Source organism: Macaca mulatta, chromosome 8 (genome assembly GCF_049350105.2).
Source record: "Macaca mulatta isolate MMU2019108-1 chromosome 8, T2T-MMU8v2.0, whole genome shotgun sequence".
Classification (NCBI taxonomy): Eukaryota; Metazoa; Chordata; class Mammalia; order Primates; family Cercopithecidae; genus Macaca; species Macaca mulatta.
The window spans coordinates 102184970-102201196 of record NC_133413.1 but is presented as its reverse complement, the minus strand read 5'-3'; positions in this window follow the sequence as shown (position 1 = coordinate 102201196).

Sequence of the window (16227 nt, the reverse complement as noted above, 5' to 3'; positions counted from 1 at the left end):
TATGTTTACAATTACAATTTTATTATAGCAAAAAGATAAAAATCTGAACTGGTCAAAAAGAGAGATGCAAATGGCAAGGTCTATGAGGGTCCCAGCTCACCATAGTTTTTACTGGTGTTTCATTATGTAGGCATGATTGATTGAACCATTGGCAATGTTAGGCAACCTGCAGTGCTCCTTCCCTTCCCAGATGGATGTCACATGGCTCAAAGTTCCAACCCTCTAATCATATGATTGGTATTTCTGGCATGACCATTCCCAACTTGAGTCATGTCATCAGCATAAACTATGTAGAAACCTGCCACAAATAACTAAGACATCTGGTCACCCTGGAAATTCCAAGAGTTTAGAAGGTAACTCTAAGGAACTGAGGACAAAGGCAATCCAAATTCTTTATTAAAAGGGTGTCTTCCATACTGTACAATCTGCCATCATCAACCTGTGACTTCCAAGGTTGCCACAGAAGAATAGAGGGAGGATCTCTTGCCCTGGGTGGGACCAGAAGTGACACACATCACTCTACTCATATTCTGTTAGTGGGAACTAGTCACACAGCCACAATAGATGCAAAGGGGGCTGGGAAGTGTAGTCTTTGGCTAATGGCAGAGTTGCACAAACAACTCTTACAGAAGAGGAGAAAGAATCTTTGGTGCAAGTTAGTTGTCGCTACTATACTTGCCATGCAACAGCCATTATTCGTTTAATTATTTTTCTCTGCATCTCCTCTCCAAAATCAGGGATTACTATTATACATATATCATGTCACATGATGTTATCCCACAGCTCGTGGATGATCTATTTTTCTTTTTGTTTATGTTTTTGAAATATTTTTTCTGTGTGTTTAATACTGCTATGTTTTCAAGTTCATTTTTTTTTCCTGAAATGACTAATCTCCTTTTAATTCCATCTATATTTTATCTTAGATACTATAGTTTTCCATTTTAAAATTTCAATTTAAATATTTTAAAATATCTTCCAATCTCTACTTAACACATCCAATTTTTGCTCTTTTTGAACATATGCAATAGAGTTTTGATAAGACTTTTAAGGCCCTAGTCTGCTAATGCTTTTATCTATGTCCATTCTACCTCAGTTTTGATTAATATAGTTTTCTTTTCATCACAGAACATATTCTTTTGCCTCTTGCACTCTGATAATCTTACTTTGGAAGGCAGACATCGTATATTTTATTTTGCTGGGTGCTTAATACTACGTATTCCTATAAGAATCTTTAAGCTTTATTGTAGGATCCAGTTAAGTTACTTAGAATCAGATGGATCCTTTCAGGTCTTTCTTTTAAAGATTTGTTATGGAGGACTACAGCTGTATGTCATCTAGGCCTAATTAGTCCCCCACTATTGAAGAAAGGTGGTTCTGAGTATTCTATTAAATGGCCCATGCATTTTTTCATTCTGGCTGTTGGCAACAGGCACTATTCCCAGCCTTGTGCATCTCTAGGTATTCCTCCTTCTAATTCTTCCAGGAGGTCTTTCCCTCTCCCTGGGTAGTTTGCTAGCACGCATGTGCTGATCATTAGTCTATTGAATACCCAAAGGGAACATTTACAGATCTCTAGGATTCTGTGTGCAGATCTCTATTTGTCAGTGCTCTGCCTGGCAGACGTTAGTCTCTTTGGTTTCCCTGAGTTTTCAGCTCTGTCTCTTCAACTCAAGGAGTCTGCCAGGTTCCACATTGGTTCCCATACCCTATGCATGTCATGGAGGAAATTCTCTCAAGGCATGTGCGTCTTCTGCCATTTTCTAGGACAATTACAAGATTTAACTCTTGTTTACTGTTTCTCATCGAAACACGATAGATGTTTCATGATGTTCAACAGCTTTAAAATGGGTGTTTCATATTTTTGTCTAGTTTTAAAAAATTGTTTTAGGTGGGAGAGTAAACTATTTTCTATTATTTCATCTTGATCAGAAGTGGAAGTTGTCAGTGTGGTTTTGATTTATAATACATATTTTCTAGAGGGTAAGAATGTTTATGTTTAAGAGGAGTAGAGAATTGTAAAGTTTGCTAGGGTGATTAAGAGTTGTCTGTCTTCCAAAGGAATAAATTATTTGGAGAAAATGAATCACCCAATTTTGTTTTATCTCATTTCAGTATATCACTAATTCCTGAGTATACTTCAAATCTTACTTTTTCAATATATTAATTTTTTATTTGCTAGAATCATAACTACTTTATTGCATACCTGCTACCCGGTGTTCTTTTTCCCCTATGTAATTAAAAAAATTTTTGACACTTCATTCGTTTTGAAAAAATTACAAAGTGTGGCTTTAGTATTTTTTCTTTAAGTAATACTTTCATATGTTCTTATGTAACATTATTTCCTTGGGCAAGAGTCAAATAAGTAAGTAAACAAAAAGCAATCTAATATCTGCCTCGAAGCAACCATCCTTCCAATCACTTTACAGAGGCAGAACTCATGGCAGCAGCTTGGAAGAAGCTGACCTGCAAAGGTGTTTATGTAAGCATATCATTGCTTGGGCAAAGGCCATGCTAAGAACTGCTGTGTTCAGAGACTCAGAGAGTTAAGAGTATGAGAACATAGTCATTTGTGGATCTTAACCAAACTTCAAGGTGCTTTTTAGCTATGGTCTGGGGATTGTCACTTCAGCAACCTTATTAAAAGAAAGGCATTGTTTTTGCTTCATTTACCATCTGGAGTAAAGCTCTACAGGCATTCTGACCAAGCAGGTCATCATCAGGGAGAGATATGAAACAAGAATTCACAGAAATTCTGGGAAAGGCCAATAATATACAGAAAAGCTGAATAGCAGTAAGTTAGGCTGGGATCAAAATTTATTGTGGAAAAAAACAAAAAATGCTAAAACTATGGAGACCGGATAAGCCAAAAAGAAAAATAAAAAAGGTTGGCAAGAGGCCCAGGATAACAGTTTAGAAAATGAAGTGGAGCTTGATCTCTAATCCCCAATCTTCAGACTCACTCAAGCCCACTGTAAAAGAAAAAGAGTGGGGGAGCATAGATGACTGAAGAGCATCTCCTTTCTGGGGGAGGGGGGGGAAGAGTTAGCCCATATTTTCTTTTTTCAAGGAACCATAATCTTTGTAGAGTCTATTATAGCACAAACCTTAGGGTTAGCAAGGAAGTTTTCTTCACCTCACCAAGGGGTTCATTTCTCACATTTTTGTTTTTGACTATTTACTACGACACTGCAGACGTGTTTGAGATCTTTTCCTTCTCAATCTCTGCCTCATTTCCATTCAACACTCTACAGTTTGCCTTCCCCCAGTGCATACAATTATCACCTCTCCATTCTAATTAGCTTCCAAGCTGACTATATTGTCACCCCTACTTTTATGTTATTGGCTCCATATATTTTGATCTCTTAATTGGCTTTTGATTCATCTCATTTTGCAAACTGTTGCCAAGTACTTTTTTTTTTTTTTTTTTTTTTTGCTTTTTTATATACTTCCAGGGCTGCTTTACAGTATACTTTTTATTTTTTTAGTATGTCCTTTTTCAAATCTGGTTTCCAACTCAACATAGCTCAAATCTGCTCTTCCTGGCAATATATTAAATCACACATACACACACACACACACACACACACACAAACTTTATTGAGGTTTTTTGTTTTTCTTTTCTTTTTTTTTAGCTGTAATGGTGCACAACCCACTTGCCAAATCAATTTTTTAAGGGATTTATTATTTTTCCCTTGATATTCCTGGACTTTGTCAGTGATGACAATCATTTTATATGGAGGCTAGGAAACTTCTCCCTTGCAAATCACATTTGTGATAGTTTGTAATGTCTTTAAGACTGTAGGAGGTAGACATCTGAAAAGTGTGATTTTTTGACAGACTGTTTATGTACTAATGTGTAAAATTTCCCAAAAATCTGCTCTGCCATTTCTGTTGCCCGTGGGGTTGAGAAATCCAACAGCTCCGTATGTTGGTAGTTGTCTAATCACGTTGCACTGCTTGTCTACTCCCATTGACTGTCACTCAGCAAAATAGTCCATCAAAGTTTCTAAAAATGTAAAAATAGTTCTTTTCCTTATGATTTTTATAATGTTTTAAAGTTAAATTACTCCTGCCAGTTCATTGCACATAGCAAGGATTTATATTGACACATTTCAGTGTTTAAATAAAAAGTAAATATAGTAGTTAAAAGTGAGGAATAAATATGAAAATATAAAACGCTTAAAGCTTTACAATTGTGATAATAGCCGCTGCAGTCTTTAGTTTGTTATAGTTTTCATTTTGCTCTTAACTACCCAAATTCTGAGTTTAAGGGCCCTGATTAAAATGAAATGAGTGATTCTGTTTTAAGGTGCCATTAGAAGAAATTGCTTTTAACTCACTTGCATGGAGAGCATTATAAGCTATAGAAATCTATGTGAATCATTTGAAAATTGGGAAGTTTGGGTAAACAATAAACAGATGGCTTTCCTGCTTAAGGAACTAACTCAGTCAAGCCTGGTTAAGTATTCTATACCCCAATTGTCTCATCTTTAAAATGGATATAATGATAATATTTAGCTCATACGATTGTGGTGAACATTAGATGAGATGATACATGCTACAGTGACTGCCACATATAAAATACCCAGTAAATGCTGGTTTTAATTATTATTTGATGGAATTGATTGAATCAGATTACAGTTAAGCCTTCAGCAAGAACATTGTTTCTAGGACATTGTAGAAAGTGCTATATTAAGCTTTTTCAGCATTCATAGTAACCTTGAATTTTTGAAAACATGTGCATTTTGGTGTGAAGAGTGGCTGGATTGGATGAGAAAAGTGAGTTGTAGTCTCAGAACTTCCCTGAATCCACTTCATCAGACATTTGTAATCACATTAACATCTGGACCAGATAAATTGATCAGAGGAGGAAAGGCCAGGCAGAATCTTAGGATGGGTCACGAACTGGTCCAAGGGGACATGGCACTTCTTAATTGTATTTGATCAGTTACGGAAGAAAAAGAAGGAGACAGATGGCCTCAAGGGGTGATATAGCAACAGGGCAAATTGAGGGCTTCTGATGACAAATTTAATCTACCTACTATACCATATATGATAAATAATTCACTGTCATAGAATTTTTCTCCTGAATAGTTTTGTAGGTTAGAAAGAATTCATTGACAAAACTTCTTTATTCTAGGGGATCAAGCACTCATTTTTTTGAATGTCAAAAAATTTGGTAAATATGTTACACCTATTGCCTCATTCTTAACAACAATGAAACATATATTTAGATATAGAAGTTGTTTTTCAAAGTTGTATAACTGGTAAATAGGAGGGGTAGTATTTGAAGCCAGACTTGCCTGATTTGAGTGTGCCCATGCTTATAACCTGTACTTTTCCCAAGATGCTCCACTACTTCCCTTTCATAAGATTTCAATCTCCTAACTATTGGAAGTTGACTTGGTGCTGAAGCTGGTGAGCCTCTCATGATATGTCAGTTTTGGTTGAATGGGTAACCAAATAGTTATTACTGTATCATTTGCTTATCTACCTCATGGAACTAGAGGCCACTTTGGACACTTTTGGGTCCGACTTGCATTTGTGGTCCCAGTGGCCCATGGATTGATAGATATATTTAGAGGAATTTGGGGTATGTCATGATTTTTGAGTACCTGAGTGGTAGATTCTCTCTGCATGTCTCCTAGATGCTTTCAACTGATATTAGAGCTTTAATCTTAAATCAGTGGAGACTTAGTGATTCTTTTCCACCTTAGTAGAAAGCAGGAAAAAGCAAAGGCAGGGAGTGAGGAGGGGCTGCTGTGTGGCGTTGCAGTGCAGTGCCTCATGGTCTCACTTCTCTCACAGGACAGGGGAAGACTGTACAAAACCAACATTGACATGGCAGTCTCCCAGTGTAAGCCACCTCCCTGGAGGAAATACTCTTGATCTATTTGGTTGCTGTGGGATATGACTAATGTTCAGGTACACTGAATGAAGGAGAACCCTAAAAGAGCCACTGATAAGAACTATTGGGAACTGCTGAGACCAGAAGCCCCTAAGAACTGTAAACTGTATAAGCCAAAGCAGAAACCAGATCCTCTAATAGTAATAGTCACAGGCAGCTGCTGCCCCCACAAAGAAGCTGCAATTGCCCATGCAGAAAACAGCCTCGAGATGTCCAGTAGGAAGAGTCACTGGGAATTCACCAACAGTTTCATTGTTAAATTTCACCCATGGGAAAAGAAGATAGAGTATCTGACTGAGGAGGCCATACTTGGCCTTCTTATCCACTGCAGAATCACTACCCTGGTAGGGCAGAGTGAATGGCCTTCAAGGTTACTTACATTCAAGAGTGGTAGAGGGTATTGGTTGTATTTTATTATTATTATTGCTTCTGTGACAAATTACCACAAACCTAGTAGTTTAAATCAACAGGAATTTATTGTCTGCAAGTTAGAGAGTTTGCAGTTCTGCAGGTTAGAAGTTTGACTTACTTGGGTATTACTGGCTAAAATTAAGGTGTTGGCAGAGCTGCATCCTTTCTGGAAGCTCTAGGGAAATTCTGTGTCCTTGCTTTTCCTAGCTTCTAGAATGTGCCCACTCCTGACACCCTTCCTCCACCTTCAGAGCTAACAGTGGTGAGTCAATTTCTTCTCCTATCTCATCACTTGATTTTTTTTTTTTTTTTTTTGAGATCGAGTCTTGCTCTGTCACTCAGGCTGGAGTGCAGTGGCACAATCCCAACTCACTGCAACCTCCGCTTCCCGTGTTCAAGCAATTCTCCTGCCTCAGCCTCCTGAGTAGCTGGGATTACAGTCATCTTCTACCATGCCCGGCTAATTTTTGTATTTTTTAGTTGAGACAGCGTTTCACCACATTGACCAGGCTGGTCTCGAACTCCTGACCTCAGGCGATCTACCCACCTCAGCCTCCCAAAGTGCTGGGATTACAAGCGTAAGCCACTGAACCTGGTCTCATCACTCTGATCTTCTGTAGCCATATCTTCCTCTGACTGACTCTCTGGCCTCCTTCTTTTACTTATAAGGACCCTTGTGATTACATTGGACCATCTGGATAACCCAGGATAATCTTCCCTGTTTAGGACCTGCTAATTAATGAACAACTTTAACTTCATTTGAAACCTTTATTCCCCTTTGACATTTAAGTTAACATATTCACAGGTTCAGGGATTAGGATATAACCATCTTCGGGGGCAGGCGTTATTCTGCCCACCACACCAGTCTTTTCATATGGGTATCATTGAAGAGAGAAGAAATATCCACCAAGAAAACTGACAAAAGAACCAGAGATTCTGGCTGAATGCTCTAGACAATTATAGACACTTCCAATAATGACCTGTGCTAGATATGTTTTGGGCAATATAAGAAAACATGGCTCTGCCCTCAGTAAGCCTGAAGGGAGAGGGTGAGAATAGATTCTAATCACAGAATCCTATAAAAGATGTAAAATTTCACTTGTGACAAATGTCACAATGATGAGATATGCGGTGTCTAAAAGAAGGATCAGTGACTCACTTAGAAAAGGCTTTTCTGAGGAAGTGTTGATTGAGCTTAGATGTAACAAGAGAGTTAAACTAGATGGAAAGCAAGCAAGGGAGAAAAACGATGATAACAGCCCTGGTCAAGGCACGCTCAGGGTTAAACAGAAAGAAGGATAGAGATTGTGAGGAGCATTGTATATGAGGAAACTAGAGAGAAAAGCAGGGTCAGACCGTGTGGGGCCTAGCAACCACATTCATTCCTTTAACCTTTATCCTAAACTAGCAGATTGTCATGGGTGTGTGTTAAACACAAGCCTGAAATGGAGTATGTGTATGTGATTATTTTGACCTTTTGAAGATATCACTGTTGCTATAGTTTGAAGAATGGATTCGAAAGGGTATGTCAGCAGGAGGAAGCTGAATGAGTAAGCAAGGATCAGTTGGGAGGCTGTGGCATGTTGCTGGTAAGAGAAGTTGGCTGGTTTGGATTACGGTGGAGGCAGCATAAAAGGGAGGACAAAGGACATGTTGAGAGGTCTGTCTGTGGTGAAATCATCAGGACCAAAGGAAGGATTCAATATGGAGAGATGATGGAGAGTGACATGCTGAGTATGATCCTGGGTCTCATGGCTAAGGGATTTGGCCAGGTTGTTACTTGCTTGGGGCCTTCAGTTGTTGCTATTATTTCCAGAGCCTTGATACACCTAAGACTGCATCTGCCCACTTTCCCAGTCCATCATCTCTGTCTTGGAAGCTGTTTCTTGTTTTGGGCTCATGTTGAATTACCTCCTAGTCTTTATATTGGCCTCTGCTCACTCTGCTATGGATAACCACATTTAATCTTTCTTGATGACAAATTCTTGGGATTCCTACTGTTATTTTTTCTTTTTGCGGACCCAACCCAGAAGACTTCTGATACAAACAACATTTCTTCAATGGTGACAGAAGACGATCTTCTAGGCCTCACTTATCGCAATCTTGCCTCAAGTTTCTTGTGTTTTGAGTACCACATTCGAACTTTTCCAGTTTGCCCATATCTGTTCCTGCTATCTCTCTATGCTGTTTTTGGGGTTGAGGCCCCCTTGCCACTTGATTGGCTTCAAGGTTTCACAGTGTTCAGTATTACACTGCCTCCTTATTTTCCTTCTTCTTGTCCACGGACATGCTGGCCAGGATGATTTGCTTTTCCAATTGCCATTACAATCATTGCATCATTGCACATTGTGGTCTGGTGAAAGTCTCTAGTTTGACTATGACAATTTCTAGTCTAAATCTGTTTTTCTGTGGGCTGCAGTGATTTAAATTTTAACTGATATATCCTCAAAATAACTGATCAAGGACTTCCAATTAGCATTTTGCCTTCAAAGAACTTCAGATGTTTGTTAAAAAAAAAAAAAAAACAAAACAACCAGATTCCTTCAGGACTATAACTGCATAAAATAATTTGTAGTAATAGTAATTGATAGCATTGACTGTGTCAATAACTTTACAGACATTTTTCCTTTTGCTTCACAACTCTGAGAAGATGTTATTATACGCATTTTGCAAAGGAGAAAACTGAAGCTCAGAGCAGTTAAAAATATGAAAGCTAAATATTATAACTTAGAGCAAGGCAAATCATTTTCCTACAGTTACATAGCTCATAACTGATGGAGTGGATACCAAGGGTCTGTGTTTGTTAGCTGGGCTGCTTTCCCTTAGGCTATATGTATACCTTTTGGTAATATTGAGACTATTTGGTAGCCCTACCCTTGCTAAAGTCCTCAGGTCCTTTGGCACCAGAAAAATAGCTGCATGGGACCATGAACCTTAATGGGTTTAGTAGACAAGTTAAGTTGACACAAGTTTTGGTGCCCATTCTTTTAATACTGGAGCCAGTGGCCGTGCATGCAGCTGCTCCACCCAGAGCTTGGAAGTGGCTGTTGGTGCAGCCATTGCACCGGGGATCTTACTTCTTAGCTTTTATCCTCATAGTCCCTGCTTTCAGGCCTCTCCCCTTAGACCTACTCCCTCTATGGGCAGTTTTGACCAAGAGAGGCTCATGTATGGAACTGCTGAATGATCTTGGAGAAATACTCTTTCACTGATCCCAGCAGTCTTATTATTGTGCTTTGCATTTTGTTTAAATTGATTACTTCCCAGGTTTGTCCTCAGACCTGCTGAGTGAACATGTTTCCGATTACCTCCCCCAAGATTGATTAGTTGCACTTTTCTAAATGGAATCTAATTTTCCTCTTTTCTTTCTGTATTTGTAATCTCATTAGATCCATTTGTATTAATTCTTAGTCTCCTGGTGTGTGCAACAGCTTCCAAATTTGTAACATCTGCAAATTTTATTAGCATGCTGTGTGCTCTGTCTTTCAGATCATTAATGCTAACCATCAATAATCCAGATGTTAGAGAAGACAAGAGCTTTACGCCAACCCCTGTGGCCCTCCACAAGAGATCGCTCCACACCCTGAACACTGTCATTTATCATCAACTATTATTTATGACCATCCTGCCAAACTGACATTCATGTGATCACAGGTTTTGCAAATCTACTGGTCATTTAAAAGCAGAAATTGAAAGTTTTATTTCATATTTTAAGGTCAAGAATGTAGTTTTTGCATATTCTTGATTGTTCTATAGCAATTATTATTATTATTATTATTATTATTTTTTTTTTTTTTTTTTGAGACGGAGTCTCACGCTGTTGCCCAGGCTGGAGTGCAGTGGCGCGATCTCGGCTCACTGCAAGCTCCGCCTCCCGGGTTCCCGCCATTCTCCTGCCTCAGCCTCCTGAGTAGCTGGGACTACAGGCGCCCGCCACCGCGCCCGGCTAATTTTTTGTATTTTTAGTAGAGACGGGGTTTCACTGTGGTCTCGATCTCCTGACCTTGTGATCCGCCCGCCTCGGCCTCCCAAAGTGCTGGGATTACAGGCTTGAGCCACCGCGCCTGGCCTATAGCAATTATTATTTAAAAATTTTAGCTCTGTGATAGTCTTCAAAGATATTAATAATAAGAAAGCATTTATGTAGCATTTTTTATTCCTAACCTTTCTTGTTATCATTAAAAGTCATTTTATAATTACTTGCTGATTTGGAGCAAGTATATTATTTTTCAATGTAAAAAACCCACAAATCCATAACATTTATTGAGCGTCAATGTGCAAAATATTGAGGTCCCTAAATTTAGATGAATGAGAGCTAGGATTTTATGAAATTTCAGTTGCATTCACTGGCAAGTTATCCCTTTATGGTTTTTATATTCGTTTTCTTGCTTAAATTTCTCTGCAAAAGATACTTAGTGGTTTTAAAATACTTTATTAGGACAATTATTCAAGTGTGGGCATCATATTTATGATAACATTATTCATAGGTAATTATGTTCCCTTTAATAAGATCTATTCTTAAATAATAACTTTAATCCTGTATTTGGGAAAACTCTTCCTTCTTAAAAATCCTATCCTGCCCTTTGCCTCTCTCTGTTTCTCTCCTTTTTCCCATTCTTGCTGTCTTTCTATTTTATCTTACTTCTAGAACTAATCTTTTTTTTTTCTTCTTTTTGGTCTAATTCTGCTTAATTCTGGTGTCTACAGAAACCCACTGATTGCATTCATATTCATTACAAAAAAGTAATGCCATGTTCTGAAGGACTTTTACTTATAACTCATTAAAATGTTCATAACATTTTTCATATTGGAAGAGTCTTTAACAAATTTAAAATAGCAGGCAGTAATCAGAGCAAACTATTAATGCATTACTAATGGTTGTATTTTATATGGAAATAGTCCCATTCTTCAAGTATGACTTTACATATTTTTAACTCATTCTCACATGAGGCCTTGGGGTAGAATACCTATAAGAATGACTAATTTCATTATAAATGGGAGGAAAATTAAATTTTAAAAGTTCAGCTTATTTGTCCAAAGCCTTGCCGTGTGATATTTAAGAGGAAGCTAGAGACCTATAGTTGTGTGTGCTCATGAGTGAAGGCAATAGCTAAGATTCACTCTAATAAGGAAAATTTTTAACTTTTTCCCTAGGTCACAACTGACAACAAATACAGATATTGAAGTGAGAGTAAGATCAGGAACTAAATAATTTGGAAGTACATGTAATGTAAACATTACTAGAACTGCCTATCAAAATGAGAATTGAGTTTTTTCACTTTTGGAAATAAACAATTCCAGGCTGCTGTATCTGCTCAAGCAATTAAATAAGGACCCACATTTCTGGTAACTTCCTGCTCTGTCATCTTTACTGAAAAAGCTTGCTACTCACAGTCACAAAACAATTGTTCTTTCTCTAAGCATCACATCTACATTTCAGACAGAAAAATGAAAGAGCACAAGGTAGAAAGAAGTATAGCTGAGGTTGTCATCTTTCATCAGGAAATCAGTGGCTTTTCCCGAAGCTTCACCCAGTAGACTTCTGTTTACATCTCCCTAGCTGGGGTGAATACATTGAACATACCCTGAACAAGATCTAGCTTTAGTTAATAAGGTAAGAGGGAGAATGGTTTGGGATGGCAAGAAGCAAAGTCTACCCCAAGGCGTATGGCATGCCAATCATGTACCGCTTATATGACCTCTGCCCCTGAGAGTCGTAGCAAACAAGGCACACCAATAGCTCCTTCTCTGAATGCTCCAGTCACTCATCTGTCCTAGTGAAGCATTGCCATGTCTTACATCATAGTCTCGGTGGTGTAGGCTTCTTACTGCACAGAATTGAACTGGTTTTCTTGTCCTTCTAAATTAAAATTCTAGAGGAAGACCTCTTTTAATTGTGTGCATCAAATTAAATGGGATCAAGTTGGGTAGGAAAAGAGTACAAAAGTCTTGAGCTGTGTCTCCTTGTTTATCCAGAAAGCCTTTAGGAACTCACAGGTTCAGGAAGCAGTAGTAGGCAGGGTTTAGGGGCATGAAACACTTGGGACTGAACACTGGTCTGTCATTTACTGTCTCTGGGGACTTTGGCAAGTTAATTAAACTCTATGAGCCTCTATTTTATTATATGTAAAGTATAATAGGGATAATAATTCTTACCTTAAAGGGTTGTCTGGGAATTGAAGGAGATAATGTATGTAGAGTTTGGCACAAAGTAACTGATCAATAAATGACAAGAAATGACAGCAGTGTTCCAGCCTACCACCATCTCAGAGGTCAGAGGGAGAGGAATAGGCAGTTTATGATTTCTCCTCACATCTGCATCTCCAACAGAGCATAGAAGTAAATTCCAAGTCAGACTACTTATTACTTAATAATGTCTCATTTAAATTGAAGGCTGTCTATGGGCCAGGTGTCGCATTCATTATCTCCAATCCACAATAAGTTTAACCAAAGAAGAAACAGAGACTTTAAAAAACATTAAGAGCTGCTTAAATGCTCTTGAAAAGTTAGATTCTCTTACCCTAGTCATAATTTAACAGTCTTGGCCAATCAAAGACATTTAGACTGAATGGACTGAGATTTCTCACTTCTTACCTAACAGTAGAAAATTATGAAGAGTTTATTGAAAGGAAAACAGTTTATGGATGAATGGCCTTCAATACTCATCCATTTCTTCTTATATCTTGAATATGCTAGTCTATTGAATTAATAGCCCAATATTAGCTGCAAACTCAGAAAAGATGGAAAAATAAAATTTTATCTACTGCCTAAAGATGTTCTCTTTAATAAAATAAGCTATGTGTCAGCCACCATAGAAATTAATCTTATAGTTCACTCCTGTAACCCCAGCTACTCGGGAGGCTGAAGCAGGAGGATCACTTGAGCACAAGAGGTGGAGGCTGCAGTGAGCTATGTTCTCACCATTACACTCCAGCCAGGGTGGCAGAGAGATTCTGTCACGAAAGAAAGAAAGAAAGGCAAGGGGCAAGGGACAAGGGGCAAGGCAAGGCAAGGCAAGGCAAAAAATTGATCTCATAGAAGAAATGAAATGAGAGCTCTTTGGCCTTTGTAAGAAGTGAAGAGATGTGACCTCAGAGTGTTCTCATATTGTTTATAATACTGTGTAACATTCTGCTCACTTGTCAGTCATCCCCCATGAGACTGTGAGATATTTAAGGACAGGGATGGTATTTTATTTGAATCTTTGGCTTTTAGCACAGATCCTCCCATACTGTAGGTATTTAAGAAATGTTTAATTGAATGAATTCATAAGCAAAATATAATAATAAATAACAGCGACTAGTATTTCAATGAGAACAAAGTAGGCAATCTCTAAATAAGGCTTCATATTGAGTTCCTGGCATTACAATAGTTGAATTTTATGAAACTTACAAAGTTCAGTGACTATAATTGAAGCATGCTCCATAGAGCCACTTATACTGAAGAGCCTCCCCATTTACATTCAAGAGCCTCCCCACTTCTTTCTCCTTTATCAATCAACCCAGTCCATTGCAAATCATGCTTTCTTCATGAAGCTTTTCCTTTAACACTATTAAATTCTGATATTCTCACCTGTTCTTGTGTGTGTTTGTTTGTGGGTGTAACTCGTAGATTGTATTCAGACCAGAAATATATTTTAATTTGGCTCCTCTTATTTTCTAATTGTTTCATGTGTCTTGTCTCATTCATTCATTCATTCACTTCATAACCATTTATTGAATGAATTTATGTGCACACAGTGTTCTAGGTGCTTGGAGTATAGTGATGAAGAAATCAACTAAGAAAATTTCAAATGCAAAGTCAGGAAGTCATTTGTGGCTCTAGGCCGGGTACGGTGGCTCATGCCTGTAATCCTAGCACTTTGGGAGGCCAAGGTGGGTGGACTGCCTGAGCCCAGGAGTTCGAGACCAGCCTGGGCAACATTGTGAGACCCAGTCTCTACTAAAAGCACAAAATATTGGCTGCGTATGGTTATGCACACCTGTAATCCCAGCTACTTGGGAGGCTGAGGCACAAGAATCACTTGAACCCAGGATGCGGAGGTTGCAGTGAGCTGAGATTGTGTTACTGCATTCCAGCCTGGGCGACAGTGAGACTCTGTCTCAAAAAAAGAAAAAAAAAAGGGGGGGGGGTTCTAATATGCTATGCCTGAACCCACAAGTATGCTGCGGCTGTTTTGTTGGATTGAACCACATCATTACCTAAGAAAGCATATACCAAAGAGTAGGCACAGGACTCCAGAGAGGACTCTCCTCTTTCACACACATTACTTATTTCTAGGCCTGTACTTGGCACTATATGTTGAAAGTCAAAGGCCTTGGGACTCATTCTCATTTGGGAAAGCCCCAGATAATTGTAATTTGCTCTAGATCTTTCAAGGGGGTAGGAGTTATCCTAATTAGACATTTGAGGAAGATGACTAAATGTGATGATACCTATACAATTCATGATGGTATGAAAATGTATATATTCATGCCCTTTTTTCGCATTTCTGACCAATACGCATAGTTGACATTTCTTTGTAGAGTGGTTACAGGGGACTATGCAATTTAAATTTTCATGCAGCTTCTAGCAAACCAGAAAATCTGGAATTGATATAGTTGGGAACACATGCTCCATCACAAAGTTCAAGTATATGCACCAGATGCAGCCCCTCAAAACTGGGGTTTTCACTTTTCTTCTAACCAGCATGAGATACATAAGTATTGGGAGCCTTCCTAACACACTGACATACAGCAAAAAATAGTATCCCATGGTGATTTAATTGCTAGACTCTCATTTAATATAACAAGAAGTAAGATAACACATTGAGAAAACCATAAAGTTCACAGGATACGGGGCCTAATATAAACATCTCGAGGGTAAATCGTTTTTTCATGTTTGGTCCTGGAGCTAATGGGTAGCCATAAGTCTGTGAGAGTGCATCAAGATTCGTACGCAAAGTGAAACAATTTGCCAAGTCCAAGAATCAAGTGTAAAGAAAATTTTCATTTGGGGCTTACAATAAAGAGTCAAGCAGGAAGTTGAAAAATAATTATTTTAAAAAAGCATTTAGAGAGTGAAAACATTGCAATTAGTATGGATACCTTCATAACATTAAAAAGTTAAACTTTCCATTTGCTGTTTATGGATTTGTCTTTAAAGTTCAATAGATACTTTAAAAATTAATGTCATTGTAATTTAAACCTTGATGTTAAGTTATTTCTGAAGCTAACCAAGTCTAGTTTATTGAATCCTTTTTACATGGAACCTACACAAATGTTCTGATAAATGAGAAATAAATGTGATAATTAATAATTCTGAGTAAGTTGAATTTTGTAAATTGAATCACAATTTACTAGTTTTAGGAAATTTTTTAATCAAAATAAATCTCGAATATACTTACCACTGCTTTCACATTCTTTGTAGTATCAGAATCTGTGCAGTGAAAAGGACACATGCAAATAGGTATCAGATGGTCAGGTGAACGCCATTGCTCCCAATTGTGGTTTTGAACTCTTTCTTGTGACTGTGTCAGGGCTAATTCGTTTTCTATATTTGAGAATAGCCAGACCCTGCTTATGGTTACTGTTTAGGATACAACATTCCCAAATTACCGTTACATGCAACATGCATCAGGCATTATTCCCGGATTCCCTAAACTAAAATCAGGCAAGTCTGTGTGTATTTGAGGCTGGATTATATAAAAATTAGTTTTATGACTCTGATTAGTATTCATTAGTGCTAACCTTGTCTAATTAAAAACCAAATATGAAAATCATTTCTAACAAGTATGATACTTTACAACTATTAGTTAACCAACTTTTTCTCTATCATAAGATAGAACTAAAATTAAACCTGTCTGGTTAATAATTTCTTTATGTGACTAATGGTAATAGAGAAATTTAATATTCTCAGCAGGTATAGTA